The sequence below is a fragment of the Lactuca saligna genome, chromosome 4 (assembly GCF_052625555.1).
Source record: "Lactuca saligna cultivar CGN05327 chromosome 4, ASM5262555v1, whole genome shotgun sequence".
NCBI lineage: Eukaryota > Viridiplantae > Streptophyta > Magnoliopsida > Asterales > Asteraceae > Lactuca > Lactuca saligna.
The window spans coordinates 299043177-299060984 of record NC_136420.1 but is presented as its reverse complement, the minus strand read 5'-3'; the positions used below and the strand labels follow the sequence as shown (position 1 = coordinate 299060984).

The window sequence follows — 17808 nt, the reverse complement described above, 5'->3', positions numbered from 1 at the left end:
ATTAAAACTTATTGTTTCACCATCAAACTCCATTGTCAAACTTCCCGCATACACATCGATCTTTGTCCTAGCCATCTTCAAAAACGGTCTCCCAAGCAAGATTAGAGCCGATTTGGAAGACACTTGCTCATCTAGATCAATCACATAGAAATCCGCCGGGAAGACTAATTGGTTCACTTGCACTAGGACATCTTCTAAAACACCTCTAGGAAAGACACTTGATTTATCCACAAGAGAGATTATGACACCGATTTCACTTAAGGGTCCGACATTTAATGATTCATACACTGAATAGGGCATGACATTGATAGAAGAACCAAGATCAAGCATAGCACTACTAAAAGTGACATCTCCAATCTTGCAAGGAACCGTGAACATTCCGGGATCTTTGCATTTGGGTGGAAGTTTCCTTTGTAAAACCGCGGATGCGTTTTCATTCATCAAATTTTGCTCATTTCCCTTCAACTTCCTCTTGTTGGTACAAAGTTCTTTCAAGAACTTTGCATATCTCAGGATTTGCTTGATTGCATCAAGTAGAGGGATGTTTACTTCCACCTTTCGGAAGGTGTCCAAAATCTCTTTCTCCTCCATATTCTTCTTTGAAGTTGCAAGTCGAGAGGGGAACGGTGGTTGAGTGGCTATTGGTGTTACTAGAGGGATGGACTTCTTTGGAACTCCGGCTTGTGCATCGTTCTTGACTGTAGGTTCTTCAATGGGAATGATCTCTATTTCTTCCTCTTCTTCCCTTGGCTTCTTCTTTGAACTACTTTCTCCGACTTGCTTGCCACTTCTCAAGGTCACCACATTGACATTTGGGTTCTTTTCGGTTTGAGAAGGGAGTTTACCACAGGATTCCAACTTGCTTATGGACGTAACTATATCTCCCATTTGTGCTTCAAGGTTGGAGATACTAGTCCTTGTCTCTTTTTGGAATTGTTGGGTACTAGTGGCTAGAGATTTGACAATGTCTTCAAGAGACATTCCGGAGCTACTTGGTTGAGATTGAGGAGATTGTTGATGATGATGTGGAGGGTGCGTTTTGGATTGATAGTGTGGTTGTTGATGTTGGTATTGAGGTTGTGGTGGTGGATAGGACGGTCTAACCAATGCATTGTGAGGCAATGGTCTTGGGTTGTAGCTTCCGTTGGGATTTGGTTTCCAACTTGAATTATATGCATTTTGGTACCCGGATGGTTTGTTGTGGTAGTTTTGGAATTCTCCCGTGGCATTCACATGCTCCGCATCTTCTTGAAGGATGGGACACATATCCGTAGGATGTCCCATGGTTGCACATATTCCACAAACCATCACTTGTGGAGTTTGTCCCATGGCTAGCTTTTGGACGACGGATGTTAGATCTTTTATTTGAGACTCAAGATTCGATGTTCCCACTTCATTAACTTTGTGTTGTGTGTCTCTCTTCATGTCTTGGCGAGGGCCAAAATGTTGTGAATTTGCGGCTATGGTGTTGAAAAGTTGTCTTGTTTGTTGTGGGGTTTTACTAAAGACATCTCCACCACTTGAGGCATCAACTAGTCTTCTCTCCATTGGCAACAATCCCTCATAGAAGTGTTGAATGAGGAGTTGTTCCGGAATTTGGTGTTGTGGGCAACTATAGCACAAGTTGTTGAACCTCTCCCAATAATCATGGAAAGTCTCATTTTGACCTTGGCAGATTCCACAAATCTCATTTCGAAGACTTGAGACTCTTGAGGCGGGATAAAACTTGTCAAGGAAAGCTCTTGCCATGTCGGTCCATGAGTTGATCGACCCCGGTGGAAGATAGAATAACCAATCGTTTGCTCTATCGGCCAATGAAAAGGGGAATGCCCTTAGCTTGATTTGGTCATCGGTTGACCCTTGTGGCTTCATGCTAGTGCAAATAATGTGGAACATCTTCAAATGCTTATGAGGGTCTTCATTCTCCAATCCATGGAAAGTCGGTAGGTGATGGACTAAACTTGACTTCAACTCCGAGCCTCCTTCCAAAACCGGGTAATTGATACCGGTTGGAGTTTGTGTAACATCGGTCTCCATCATTTGCCTCAAAGTTCTTTCGGGAACTTCTCCTCCGTCCGCCATTTCAATTGGTTCAATAATGGGTGGGTTTTGTTGTAGGGGTGGTGTTCGGGAATTTCTTGGCGAAGGTTGGGACTAGAATCGGGCTCTATGTCGCTTAATGAAGCGGTTTCGACCTCCGGATCCCCGTGAGGATTAGAAGTTTGACCACGTTCAATTCGCTTTTCCTTCGCCAAACGCCTTGCTTCTTTTTCGATTTCTGGATTGTAAATCAAGTCACCTGTACGCTGAGATCTGGGCATAGAGAAACAAATTGATTAAAAATAAACCAATCCCCGGCAGCGGCGCCAAAAATTTGGTGGTTGTCGAGGCCAACACAAATAATAACCCTAATTATTACACACTAAAATAGTGTATAGTGGTAAAGGGATCGAATCCACGGAGACTGGTTCAATTTGATAACTCTATGAAAAATCTCTTTGTAAAATACTTGCAATATGACAATAAATTAAAAATGGGGGTTTTGATGTTTTGAAATACTTGAAACAAACTAGAATTAACTATGATTTAAATAGACAATTGCAACAAAAATAAGAATTTGATGTAAAATCAATAAGGGAAAGATTGTTGACTTAAAGTTTTCTCACTTTGACTTTTGATGAACATATCATTAGAATTCAATGGTGCAATACTTGTTTTAAATCCTCAATTTGGCTATAGTAATCCAAGGAGCTTGAGATTACCTAGACTTTTCTTAATTGTTGAAATGGCTAGAGAAGCTCATAACAATTTCCTTAGTCAAAGTCACTAATTCCAAATAGCATGTAATTAGTGAAAGTCAACTAGCATTAAGAACCAAAAAGTCACCAAATCCAAGAGGGGTCAAATGCTTTCACCACCATGTTGGAGGAAATGTTTTTATGATTGTGTGAAGCAAAAACAACACAAAAATCATTTGTTGTTTGCTAATTTGAGGATCCTTTACTTAATCAAGAAATTAGCCAACTAATCACCACAAACACATTTAAACTCATGAACTAAAACATACAAGTAATGATAAGATGTTAAAACACAAAACATTTCCATAAAGATTCAAGAACATGTTCATGGATTCTTCAACATTCAACAAAAGTTCAAAGGATTAACCAAAAGTCAACCAAGATTAGCTTAGCCAAGCATGGCTAAACCCAAAGAAACAAAGTTAGAGAAATTTTTACCAAACATTAAGCAAGAATCAAGAGGTAAAAATATGATGTTCTTCAAGGGTTCTTGGCCTTCAAAAGTCTTCAAAACTCCAGAGAGAATCTTCAAAAATCGGATGTCCAAGAGTATGCAAAAGATGGGCACCAACCTTCCTCAAATAGCTCAAAAGAAGAATTTCCGAAATTGCCCCTGCAGGAGGTTGCGCGACCCGCGTGCTCTTGCGCGGGTGGGTTGTGCGGGTGGTCCCTGGATGTAGCATCTTTGAGGTTTTGGGCCTCCATAGCTTAGCCCACTTGGTCCAGATCGAATCCAATCACCTCCTAGCCCAGTTTCTTCAAGTTTTTCTTCATTTTAAGCCCAATTTGAGCTCTCCAAATCCTCCAAAGCTCGTGAATTCGCCCGATTAATAATTTACGTACGCTTGAATATTCCCCCGCATCTTGCAAATTTAAAGTTTATTTCTCTCCAAGTCTTCAAATAATCATCAAGATCACTCCATGCATCATCGCCACTACCCATCAAGCCCAACATCATTTTTGTCTACCAAATCTCATCGCCTCCTATATGTCCCGAACACTCCCGCTCCGCTAGACCCGAAAACCTGCAATTATGCTCACAAGATTCGAGAGTACCCGAAATAGTCATAAAATAACAAAAAGGAAAATATGCATGGAAATTATCTAAATTATGAATGAAATATGCTAAAATAAACTATAAAAAGAAGTAATTAAAATGAAGCTATCACGGGCACAGAAAACGAGGCAAGAACGCAAGAGAAATGAGAGAAATGGTGCATTTTCTTCGGAACCTTCGCATCCCTTTTATAGGGACTGGGAACCGACCTCGTACGCTGGGCGTACGCGTGCGTCATGCATGACCGAGTCCTCGACTGCCTCGGAGCTCGGATGGGACGGGGCATAACCTCGCATAGGCGCGACGTGGACGATCCGAGGCCAAGGCCTCGCGTACGCTGGGCGTACGGGCTTACGTTGGGCATAACTCGGCCCTATCTAATAACTCCCCTTCGGATAATACCAAGGGTTTTTAATTAAAATTTATATTTTAATTATTTAATAAACTTCAAAAATTCATATCTTCTTCATACGAACTCCGTTTTCGACGTTCTTTATATCCACGCGAAGGTGAGACATTTCTTCTTTATTTTTAAAAGGTCGCGGTAAGAAAATTTCTTTAGAAATTCATAACTTCTTTATCTGATGTCAGTTTTTGCCAGACTTTTTACCGCTGAAATACCATTGTCAAGACCTTCGATTCTCGTTTAGGTCATTCCGATCAAAAGTCGTTCGATCTCCGATTCGAGTATTTAGCCGTCTGCCGTTAAGCCGAACTTGAAAATTTCCTAACTTTCTTATACGAAGTCGGATTTGGGTATTCTTTTTACATACGATCACGGTTTAATGACATTTAACATGATAGGTAATTTAATTAGTGATTTTTGGATATCTTATTTTCGAAGTTAATTTTATTACAACTAACGTGGTTACAATACTTGACTTTTTAGGTCGTTTACATGTAGTTGAAATATCGGGATGTCACATTAGTGGATCGAAACAACCAGTAGAGATTTCGGATCTTATTATACGTGACCTCGAGCCCTGATTCTGATCTTCTTTTCTGGTAATTGCCGCTTCGATCAAGCGTTAAACTACTACTTATGGCTTCGGTCGAGAAAGGTATGGGCTATGGGTCGGTAGGATAATGCTAGGTCAATTCGGTCCACTGTCTCTACTACCACCTATCCCGCTTAAGGTTATATGGATAAAGCTTGCTTTGGGTCCACCACCTGGAAGAGTATTGAGATTTCTTGCTTTGAAGTGGGGTTGTAGTTAATCGATTAGCTAGTAGGCTAAGGTCTGAGCACTAAGGGAACAAGGGGCTAGCCTCAAAACCCTAACACTAAGCTAAGTGAACGACCAGCAACTAATCGACTAAGTGGATTAGGATTGTTAGTGAGTGAAGCTTTGGGAAAGCTTACGAACGGGTATCCTTTGATTCCCTTTACAGTGGGAAGGAAGAAGCGTAGCGGGATGGGAGGAGTTAATACCGGTTAGCCCCTCGCTTTATGGCTTAGAAGAGTAGCTGGCATTGGCTCTTTTTAAGGACAGTCGATCAAGGAGATAACGGAAGATGGCATCAAATCAACGGCGTAAAGGCTTGGATGACTTTATTTAGGCCATGGCACTCTTTTCAATGGCAAGGACAGCTTTCGCTGTTTTTTGACTAAAGACATTCAATTTCGATCATTACTCCAGATTTCGTAATCCGACATGAACTTGCACGACTGAGTTGCGCCGCGTTTGCCTAGCTGGGTGAAGGACGTAAAGGAAGAGGGCCGGCAAGTTACTTATTTTTGATTCCCAGATGCATTGAAATAACAAATAAGCATAAGCAGTAAGTAGCGAGGATCACAGAGAGAAGGTGATTCACGGTGAAGTATTAATGGGAGACTAACTCCGGATACTAGTAATAACAAATAAGCATAAGCAGTAAGTACCCACCCACTCTTGCTAATGCTACAAGTTTAGAATGAATGATGGACACACACTTGTTCCCAAAGAGGCAAACAATTAGATATATTTTCATTTCAATAAGAAAAAGCACCTCAAAAATCAAGAAAGATGATAGAAGACAGCCAATTTGTTTATCGTAATTAAAGTGGTTCTTTAAACCCAATATAAGACGTATTCGACACGGAGCGTTTGGAACATGGGCGGAGCTATTATGTAGCCCGGGCTACCCCTCCAATTTTCCTGTCAAATGTAAATTTCGTGTTTTTTTTTTCGAAAATCCGTCACAAATCCGTTAGAAATCCATCGGTAATCCATCACAAAGTCTGATAATTATAAGTTTAATGGTAATTCATCGGTTTAGTGATGATTTTGTGACGGAAACTTCGTTCGGAAACAAATTTTTTTCTAGTAGTGCAACCCCTATAGAATTTGTGCAACCCTTGATTTTTCTTTCTGGATGCGCCACTAGTTTGGAAGCGTTTGAGAGCTTTTAGTTTATAGTGTTTGACGAAATACTCAATTTTAAACAGAAAGTTTTGTTTGACAATACAAATTTCTAGCGTTTAGTTTAAACAAAATGTTCCAAATCGAAAAACTACTTCATGTAACATTTACAAAAAAAATGTTAAACGCTACCTGCTACCCGCTACTAGCTAGTTTTGCCAAACACATGGTTTCTGCAAGTACTAACTAATATATATTTGGATATTTCAATATTTGACGAATAAGTCCTTCATTTCTTTTTATCCTCTCGCCCCCACCAAAAACTATAAAGAAAAAAAAAAACTAAGGGCTATCAAATGACAATATAATTGATCACTAACTAAGTTTTATAGTATGAAGAATGAATTTGTTTGTTGTTAAATGTAATTGTTATATAAAGCAAATAAAACAACCCAAAAAACGTGTACTCTTTAAAATTAAAAAGACTACATATTTCTCAATCTCTTGAGATTTTTTTTTTTTAACCTTAACTTACAACAATATTTGACAATTGGTTATATCATTAACTAATTAACAAAATAAAAAAGACTATGCATAGTAAAACTTCTAAAAATAATGCAATTCAAATGAACATCTATATTTTTTGTAAACTTTTTTTTTTTTTTTTTTTTTATCTCAAAGAGTTGTCTTTGATACTCTTTATGAAGTGTATATGCATATTATTGAAACCTTAACTTGTGAAAAAGATAGATGCATAAATACAAAAGTGGTTTGGTCAAAAGGAAGAGGTTTGGAATTCTTGATATGTTGTATGTAGTGCTTTCGATATTGATCATGATGAACATCAAGTATTGGAGAGAAGAGGGAACACAATAAGGGATGAGATTTTACATAAATAAATACAAGACATTCAAATATACATCGATGTATATCCGCTAATAAAATATAATTTAAATAAATAATTTTACACTATTTTTTTTATTTTAGGCTGATTTAAATAAATATACATCGACTAGGAACAATCGAACACAACTGTGTTCCCTTTTGTTGACACGCTTTTACGATGAATAACGACTTGCCGGAGTATGAGACATCGGTGGACGTGCCGGAGTGGTTATCGGGCATGACTAGAAATCATGTGGGCTTTGCCCGCGCAGGTTCGAATCCTGCCGTCCACGATTTAAGTTTTTAACTTTTATGACGTTAAAATCATCAAATCGATCGAAAGGGGAAGAACACAAACCTATAGCAGAAATCGGGTCTCTGATCGTCGTATATTCCGTCAGGCTCCGGATAAGTTGCAATCAAGTTTTCGATCGATTGAATTGTACGCCATTGTTTTTTTGGTATGAAGATTCTGGAAAAAATCTCCCTTGTGCTTTACAGATCTTTGTTGGTGTGTTTTTTTTCACAAGTTAGGGTTTGATAGAATCTGCATACACACTCGAAAAAGCAGAGAAAGAAGACATTTTTTGAGTTCCTAATCAAAAAATGGGTCGGAAATCTTAATCCATGAAATTGCAAGAAATAGATTAAGACACTAACATTTGGGAGAACATGAATTTGCATAGAATCATGTGGGCAATCTCCAGGGGGCAGGGGCATAGTTGTAATTTGGTGCGGCGGAGAAAAGGATCGCAAATTCTCTCCATAACAAAGGAAGGAATATCACCTTCTTCATTTGGTTGAATCATTTTGTAGCCAACGTTGTTATTTCTTAATCCAACTAAAAAAAATTACAAATATAGTTTAATCTTTTCATTACTATGTGGAAATAGTAATAAAAAAAAAAACAAAAGAACAACTCAAATTGAAAAAAAAAAAACCACCAAAAATAGATGGACTCAGTTCATCTGCGATTTTATTTGTCCATCTACGAACATATAAGTCGTTAAAATATATCCGTTATTTAGCGATTTGTACGTTCGTAGTCGATCTGTAAATTCCCTTTTTTCAGGGGTAAAAATCGGAAAAAAAATTTCTTTCATTTTCAAACTTTTTGTTGGAGAATTTTCTCTCTAAATGCACTATGATCGATTTCATTTTTCAAACATTTTGTTGGAGAATTCACTTTATTATAGAGGTTTTAAACAAAAATTTCAAAGAAATAACAACTAAAGTGATATGTGAGAATTTTCCAATTCTCCCCCACTTAAAGCACTGACTTCCAACCACTGGTGACCCAACCGGCATCACTTAAACATTCTTACTCAACAAATTCTCTTTTACTTGAACTGAATCAAAACGAGCAACCTCCACAAAAATTACTTATCCGACATCGCACATCTCGAACTCTAAGGAAGTTCGACTCTTCGTTGAACACTTTTCAAATCGCAATTGCTATACGCGACAACAAGACCATGCAATCAAAATCTGACCATCAATTCCTTGGATGCTAATTGATTTCAACCCCTAACTACCGACCCCCCAATAAAACCATAAGCCCAAAAGATCGAACGGATACAATACCATAAATTATGCGAACAAGACTAGCAGATATAATACTCCATAACAACCATAAGATAACAAGATATCAAGAAGGAAACATGCCTGCAGCTGTATCCGGCTCTGCCCTGACATCCTCTGCTATAAGCTGAAAAGCACGCCCCTGAGCCCTCGGGGGCTCTGCTCCACCCTGACCTCCATTTGTAATCCTCAAAGTGGCTGGTGCTAGAGCATGCACAGGTCCTGCATTAAGCTGTAGACAGTTGGCCCTCATGTGACCAACCTGATGACACTGATAGCAAATCCTTATATCCTGGACTGGGGCTGTCTGACGGCAATCCCTTGCGTAATACCCCTCTCTCCCACACTTGCGGCACGCACCACCAGACCTACAAACTCCAGTGTGACCCTTCCCGCACTTCCCACAAGTGCGGCTGCTCTAATCTCCCAACCTAGTATCAACGATCTTGGACCGTTTCGGCGCCAGCTGCGACTGTGTCGAGGCCTGCCTCTATTCCCTCAACTGTAACTCAATCTCCAACTCACGTCGTCGAGCGGCCTCCTGCAACTCCAGCAAGGTCTCGCACCTCTGCGTGGACACAAACTGGCTGATGTCCCTCTTGAGCATACTCAGGTATCGGGACATCTGAGCCTGCTCTGAAGCAAACTCCGGGCAAAACATCGCCCTCTTAGTGAACATCCTGGTGATCTCCGTCACCGACTCAGAATCCTGCTTCAGCTCCAAGAACTCCTGAGCCAACCTCTGCGACTAACTGACCCGAGCTGGAATACAACCTGATCCTGTGTCACAAGCATGCTCAACCCTTCAAACTCATAAACTGAAAGGGTATAATCCTTGCCCTGGGAAAATAACATTCCAGTCCTATCAATTAACCATTCAAATTACAGTTGCATAACTCCAGCTGAACATAATCATTACTCATTTCCGAAGTCCCCGCGACTCACATTCCGGCCTCGAGCAAACCCCCGAAGCCTCAAATCTAGAAACTCATGTGCTAGACTTTCCCACTTAACCTGCAGAATGTAACAAGTACAAAACATTTCCCTGATCCCAAGTAACTGCAACCTTCTGCTCATCAGAATATGTCCCAGTAACAAGTCATGGTACTAGAAAGCTCGACCAGCTCCTTCCCCTGCCGTCGTTACAGCTGTTATAGCTGCCACGTCAATCGTCTCGACACTAGCTGTATAGCGCTCGTCGAAATACTCAACCATGGCGGTCTTGATAGACCCAAACATCTCCAGCAACTGTCCCCAAACAATCTCGATCACCTCCTCCCGGATAATCTCACAGACATGAGCCTCTAACAACACTAGCCTATCCTAGCTGTCAACTCTCGATCCTAACCCGAATCCGTCTCAAGCCGTCTCGTAACCACCATTCTGGTAAGACACCAGAAAGATCTCTGATAATCAATATAATGATAGGGGACCAGCTCCCAACCCAACCCTAGGGATTGTGACTTACTTGACATGTGTATGGGTCCTGTGCTTTCAGTAGTATGGGCCCCTACTACCTTCCACACCTACCCATATTTATCTAAAGTATCATCACAAGACCCTAACACTATACACAACATGGCGAGTGTGACATCCCCATTTTCACGGCCAGAAAAGACCGATTTTTTTTATGCTTTATAAAAATCAGAGTTCTTCTTTTAATAAAAATGTTGCGGAATTTGTTCCCAGAAAAACACGATAAATACGTTATTAAATCATTTTTTAAGAAACGTATTTTATTCATTTCAAAACGTTTGGGATGTCATCGTTAATACATAAACATAAGCATAAACAGAACTTACATTTATTTACACTAGTGATCTACATCTCTTTAAATCTCTCAGTGTAATGTGACTTCATATCAACTCATGTGATATAAATAAACTGAGTGGGTCAGGTTGGGAAACCTGGTGAGTACATATGGTTATCAACCCACAATAATTTAATTATTATGTTTAAACAATCAAACAATCAACCCAATTACCCATCTCCATTATCTTCTTTAATCTTAAGGATCTACCCTAAGAATTAGTTATTCCTCGTTCATTCATTCCTAAGGATCATCCTAAGGAATCGGCACAAAGTCCATCATTGCCACGGTTTACACAAAGGGCACTAAGTTTGCATAGTCGCCAGGGTTTAGGCATCAAGTCTGCATGATCACCAAGGTTTAGGCATCAAGTATGCATGATCACCAGGATTTAGGCATCAAGTCTGCATGATCACCAGGGTTTAGGCATCAAGTTTGCATGATCACCAGGGTTTAGAGTACACCGGGTGAACACATCGTTCACAACACCTACAGGTTGCGAGCCTGCTAGTGTTCCACTGGACTGTCTAGAATAGTCTGTGGTTGTCATCCATACTCTGTTGAATGACGGGGCCATCATTTGGGAAAAGGCTTCTCACTTCGTCCACCTCTCACCCTCACCTCATGGTCTATAACACCTCTCAACTCATCATTCAACTCATATTCCATCTATTATATCTACCCATGTTTACCCCGACATTATAGTAGATGTAAAATACATATATTGTTTAAATTATTTAAAACATGTATAAAATCATTCATTTAGCATAGACAACAAGTACTTAGATAATATACACACATAGCACGTAACTTATATAAAATACTTCATATCTATGTGTAAGATGAAAGTAACTATGCACTCACCTGAAAGGTGGTGACTTAGTACTCGAACAGCGCTTCGATACTTCTCAAAACAACTTACTTCTATAAAACCTAGTATCAACACCACTAGGGTTTAGTCTAACGATAACCACGACAATTTAATTAGTCTGACTATTATTATTATTATATAAGCGTTAATAACACTCAATATAACTCATAATAATAGCCCAAATAACTATTTTAAGGACCTAATAACATTCCTATAATTATTTGAAAGTTATATTAAAAATTGCGTAAGCGTAGCACACTTACAACGAATTTTATCGAAAACCGGAACTTAATTGGAGCAGCATTTCGAAACCAAAAGACTCTTTTTCTCGGGACCCTGGAAGCCTCGGGGCTTCCCTCGGGAGCTAAGGGGTTTAACTAGGGCTTAGGGGGGGGGGGGCGGTTGGAACTCTAGAGAGAGAAATTAGTGAGAGAAAGAAGAGATTTTGGAGTGAAGAAATATGGCAGCCTCGGCCTTCTATTTATAGCCAGAGCTTCAGACCTTACGCTGGGCGTACCGAGGGTACGCTGGGCGTAATCCTCGGATAAGACCACCAGCTCGGACCCAGCTGTCTTGCACCTATCGGATGGATCAGATCGGACCTACGCGAGGCGTAACCTCTTCAGACGTGGGGCGTACTGCGGAGCGACGTGTCGTAAATCCGAAGCGAAGCATGATCAGCAAGCGCCGACCCTGATTGAGCCACGCCATCACCCTCGCAACAGATTTCGCAAATTCACTTTCCGACTTCTAAAAATCATAACTTTCGCATACGAGCTTCGTTTTCAACGTTCTTTATATCCATGCGAAGGTGGGAACGTACTCTACAACTTTCGTTTAGACTTCGTCGGCTAATTTTGATTTGATTTTAAATTTTCTATTATTAACAGGCCGGGACAGGATTGGTTCGATAAATCCTCATAACTTCTTCATCCGATGTCCGTTTTCACCCATCTTTTTCTCGTTACGCTACTCTTAACGAGATCTTCGATTCTTGTTTAGGTCGTGTTGGCTAAAAACCGCTCGATCTAATATTCGAATTTCGGGTTGTACACTGCTAACTCGAAACTTCGAAAAATCATAACTTCATACGAAGTCAGATTTGGGAGTTCTTTTATCGATGTTCTTAGTTTAACATATTCTACGACTTTCGTTTAGAGCGCTAAGGCTAAATCTCGCTTTATCGTAAATTCACTATTTACGCTTCCCGGTGCCGTGCCGGTTCAGTCGCGAAACTTCGACGGGTCACAACTTCTTCGTTATAACTCGGATTTAGGCGTTCTTTATATGCACGGAAACCTTGTGACATATTCTACAACTTGGTTAAGATTACAATATTTTGTCGAAAAGTCGTTTTCGACCCCTATTGCCTCTAAATTGACTAGCCCAGATCTGCGGGCGTTATAGCGAGCGCTCAATCCTCACTCCTAGAGGAATGCTAAATATCTCATAGCTGGCCTCCCGGCCTTGCACAATCCACCCATCCATGAAAATTCCACCAACGCTGCAGTACTAGTGTATGCTAGCCATACATAACGCTGGACCCTATAGACTTTAGAATATCCAATCCTACCCTAAGGTCCCAATCAAACAAGAACAGAACATAAGGCCAAATCAAACATTCTCAGGCTATAAGATCTTAATTATGTATAACCGTGATACATACACTAAGCAACTACGATAATGGTGTCAATCTCATATAAAGGAAACCCTAGGCTAGCATCCACATGAAATCAGACAATTCTATCATGTAATTCCTGAAGATCCCTAGCCTAGTACTAACATGCTGTTCTAACATATCTCATAATCAAATAACTTGTATGGTATTTTGGGGTCTACTTACTGGCTTCGGCTGATCATACACCCTGCATCCTCCTTTACTCATTTGAAAACCTTTTTGAAAAAAATTATTTTGAAAATCCTTTCCTTGATTTGAGACTGAAGTTACACAAGTGTTCCTCCAATTCACTCAAACCAAGGTTCTGATACCAATTTGTAACACCCGAAAAATTCAATCCAATTTAAAAAAAAAATTTAAAACATTTAAAACCATTAAGTTATTACCATTTGTTTTCAAAATAGTATAGCATCAGAGTATTCCCCAGAACCATATCACATAAATCATAGAACATGAGGAGCGGTACGATCACGCATTCGCCTTGCCACGATCTCCTAAAGTACCTGAAACAAAACACTGAACTGTAAGCCCGAAAGCTTAGTGAGTTACCCACAAAATACCGATACACATACGGTCCATATAACCACATCAACAATAACATATCATAACAAACTGAACAGAACATGTATTGGATCCACAACTTTACAAGATGGACTAAAAAATTAATCCCATTAGGCTAAGATTTACCCCTTTGGTCCTTTAAAAAGTGTGATTTTCACAAAAACTTAGTTTTAAACAAATGCACTCTTTGTGATCCTTATAAAAACTGAAAATGTCACTTTTTACCCTTATCTTTGTTTTCTTGACGAATATGACCCTTAGCAAGATTTTTGCTTTAAATTTTCATATCTTAAACATGAAAATACTTTTAACTTGATAATATGATGTATAAGGTGTCTTAGTTCATGGATTATCACTCATTGTTGCTTAAGATGTCGAGATGTGTTAAGATCTAACACATTTTTACAAGATAAACCATGAGGTTTCCAAAAGGTATTAGTTAAGTAAAATGGTTTTGATCAAGGTAAATCCGGTGCCAATAAAAACACCTATTTGACTAGGATACAAAAATCCATTTCCATATCTTCAATCGTGGTATGGCATCCGTATTTGATGGTGTCGTGTTACCTTTGCTTTCTTGACCTCCTCTTCAAATGGAGATCATACATGGTGACTTTATACCATTCATTTGGAAGTTTGGTTTCAAATTCATTCTAGCATATCCTACTTGAATCCTTCAATAGTTAAAGGAAACAAACTAAAACGTTAAAAAGAATACTCAAATTAATTTATATATAGATTAATTTTATGTTCTTTTAGGAACAGTACCTGACCAGAGTATTGTTCCTTGGGTTAGTTAGTTTATCTTGGATAGTTTTATCCCACCAGTTCGTCTCAAATAATCTGTCTTCCATCACCGCTTCCATCATCGACTCGATATAATCCACCGCCTCAATACTTTTCTTGGAAGGTACTTTGAACTGGGTATGTGTCTTGGGCTCTTGGCCACCGTCTCCCAACGCTATCTGCTTATATACGCTGCTCATCTGTTAGCACCACCATGGACATCACCTTGGTATTAATTGCTGATTCATCTCTTGCTCTTGCTACTTTCAAGCCACGCTTCTTCCTTCTTTGCTTCCTTTGTTAGTATTCAATTACGTGATGTACCCACTCTTGCTAATTAAAGCTACAAGTTTGGAATCAATGATGGAACCCACACTTGTTTCCAAAGAGGCAAACAATTAGCAATAGCCAACCAATTTGTTTATCCTAATAAAAAGATGGTTGGCGCAAGTAAACATTTCACTATTAATTAGACGAATAAGTCCTTCGTTTTTTCTCATCTTCTCACCCCATGAAAAACCATTACATCAATAAAACTCAATCCAGACATCCAAAAAAATAAACTAATGGTTATCAAATGGCAATACTATTGATTATTGATAGAATTACTAATCTTGAAGAACGAAAATATTTGATGTTAAATAAAGAAAATAAAAAAAAAAAATAAATATTTCTCAATCTCTTGAAAATTTGTAACCCCTGACATATAATAATATTTGACCATTGGTAATATCATTAACTAATATACAAAATAAAAAATGCATCGTAAAACTTCTCAAAAAATGAAATACAACAAAAAAGTGTTTTTACAAAAGAAAACGAATTACATCAACCATGATAGTTATCTTACAACTACAAATTTTGATTCATAATAAAACAAAAAACGATTTCTTGTTTCAAACTTATTATAATAAAGAACTCAACACAACTAATAAGCTAATTAAATAATTCCACAAGAATCCAATGTGCATATCCACCACAAACTAAAAGTTCCTTATTTATAGTTTGTTCCCACATCGGTAGCTTCACAAACTTTCGATCTCTTTATAAAACCCATTTGAAGAGAAGTCTCCACCGGGCTTGGTAGCGCTTGCCTATAACTCAAGTGAGGGTATCAAAGGTGGTCGGACTGTGTCATAGACTGGCTCGGTTGGTCATGTTGGAGCTCATACCGGCTTGCCCATTCCAAGTTGTGAGTTGAACCATGTGGCTCTAGCGAAGGCTTGGCTCACTTGGCTTCCTAGAGAAGAGGGCACTGCATTAGGCTGGCTTCACAGAGCTGTGAATACCTCTCGCTTATGACAGTGGAAGGATAACAAGTTGCGGCTCCACTTGGCTATATAATCCGCTAGGCTCTCTCAAATGAACATCCACCTTTTTTCTATGTTTACTTTTTTATGTTAAAGACTTGCGATATTGACCATGATGAACATCAAGTATTGGAGAGATAAGGGAACACAATAAGGGATGAGATTTTACGTAAATAAATACAAGACATTTAAATAAATAATTTTACACTATATTTTTCCCTTTTCTTGGTACGTTTTTATCATCAATAATGACTTGCCGGAGCATGATATATCAGTGGACGTGCCGGAGTGGTTATCGGGCATGACTAGAAATCATGTGGGCTTTGCCCGCGCAGGTTCGAATCCTGCCGTCCACGGGTTTTTTTTTTTTTTTTTCCGTACGTGTCTTTTTTCACAAGTTAGGGTTGATAGAATCCTGTTGGCAATCTTAAGGGGTATAGTTGTAATTTGGTGCAGTGGAGAAAGGGTCGCAAGTTCTCTCCATAACAAAGGAATCATCATCACCTTCTTCATTTGGTTGAATCATTTTGTGGGCCAATGTTGTTATTTCTGAATTCGACTACCAAAAAAAAAAAAAAAAAAAAAAAAAAAATGAACACATTAATCACATTTGGTTGAAGTATAGAAGACTTCAAGTTGTAAAATTTCTGAAAATCTTGATTTGGTACTTACTTGTTTATAGAATCCTACTTTTATTTCTTTTATTTACTTGCATATTAATTTAAAGCCTCTTACTTTCAAACATGTTTTACTTCTCTTTAATGAAATCTAATCACATTGCTCATGATTGTGTTATATAAGTTGTGAATGATTGAAATTTTTGGACAGGTGAAGGTGTTGTTAGAATGGAACTTCAAGTCCAAATATTCGGCCATTTTCTTGCTTCATTGTCTTGAGATTGGTAGATTTCAAGGCTGTCTTTTAGCTGTCTTTCGGTCATCGTTTACCTAATATAATAGTGTTTAGCTTACATTTATATGGTAAGTTTCAATTGTAAACCTTTGTTTTTTTTATATGGGAAGTTGTGAGTATACAAAGTAATTATATGTTTTTACCTTTATTGGCAAAATACTTTTTAACTTTTAACTTTGTACCAATTTGGTTTGACTATTATACATAGTTGTGCTAAGTTAATCTTTGTTGTAATTTTAATTAATCGTGAATGTTTGGCCAATTACATTTGTTCCACAAACTTTTGTTGCTTTACAACATTTGCCACGGTGATAATTTAACATTTTCCCTGCCAACTTTTTATTTCTTTTCACTTGCCCACCACTTTTATTTATTTTTTATTTTTATGCCATAGGCTACAAACCGCCTTAACATTTTTGTTATCCTTATCTTCTACTTTTTTGCCTTCTTTTCACTGCTTCTCTAAGAGGGTGTTTGGCTTAGCTTTTTAGAAGCCAAAAGTCCTTTTAGGAAAAGATAGAAAGCAAAAGATGTTTGGCAAATGCATTTTAGAAGCTACTTTTGGATTTGGATACAAATAAAAATGAACTTTTTGAAAAAGTCAGGAAAACCTGACTTTTTGTGACTTTTCCAAAAAGAACTTTTGCTCCTTGAAAAGCCAAGCCAAACACCCCCTAATCTTTTCCTGTTTTTTTTTCCACCGCCTTGCCTCATGAATCAGATGCAAGAAAACCTTCTCCAACCTTCTTCTACCTTCCTTCAAATTAATTTCCCCGTCTTTGTTTTCTCCATTTCGACCTTCAGAGTCTTCCCACCGCCTCTCAGGTTCGTTGTATGAAATTAGCAATTAGCAACTAATTGGTTTTGATCTTCGAACAGGGAGAGCATGGACTGGACGTCGCACACTAATTCCAGCCACGAATCGATAGTTTTAAGCTTTTCAACTTCAATTTTGATGGTATCTAGACACAATTTTTAGCTTCTAATGAAAGAAATCGTAACCACTTCTTTCTTTCATATGCTACTGCTTCCCCGTCTTTTCTTTTTTCACCTGTCTTTTTTATTCTTTTTGGACCAACGCAAAAAGGCTACGTAACACAGATGATAAGGTAAGAACCTTTGTCTAAGTTTGTAAATTTGTAGATATTTCACAATGTATGCCAAGTGTTTGATGAATTGCTCAAACGAAACATACATCACAAAAAATGAACCAATGA

At 38.5% G+C, this 17808-nt stretch overlaps 1 long non-coding RNA gene and 2 other non-coding genes across 3 annotated transcripts; 2 read left to right on the top strand and 1 right to left on the bottom strand.

Moving 5' to 3' along the window:
* Positions 1-7126: 7126 nt before the first annotated feature.
* On the bottom strand, positions 7127-7905 carry LOC145039220 (uncharacterized). The gene is made up of 2 exons (XR_013679798.1): positions 7441-7905; positions 7127-7363 (listed from the first exon to the last, which is right to left on the bottom strand). It is a non-coding gene; the product is annotated as an uncharacterized LOC145039220 (long non-coding RNA).
* TRNAS-AGA (transfer RNA serine (anticodon AGA)) lies at positions 7294-7375 on the top strand. The gene has a single exon. It is a non-coding gene; the product is annotated as a tRNA-Ser (tRNA).
* An 8048-nt stretch (positions 7906-15953) lies between the features above and the next one.
* On the top strand, positions 15954-16035 carry TRNAS-AGA (transfer RNA serine (anticodon AGA)). The gene has a single exon. It is a non-coding gene; the product is annotated as a tRNA-Ser (tRNA).
* The last annotated feature ends 1773 nt before the right edge of the window (positions 16036-17808 follow it).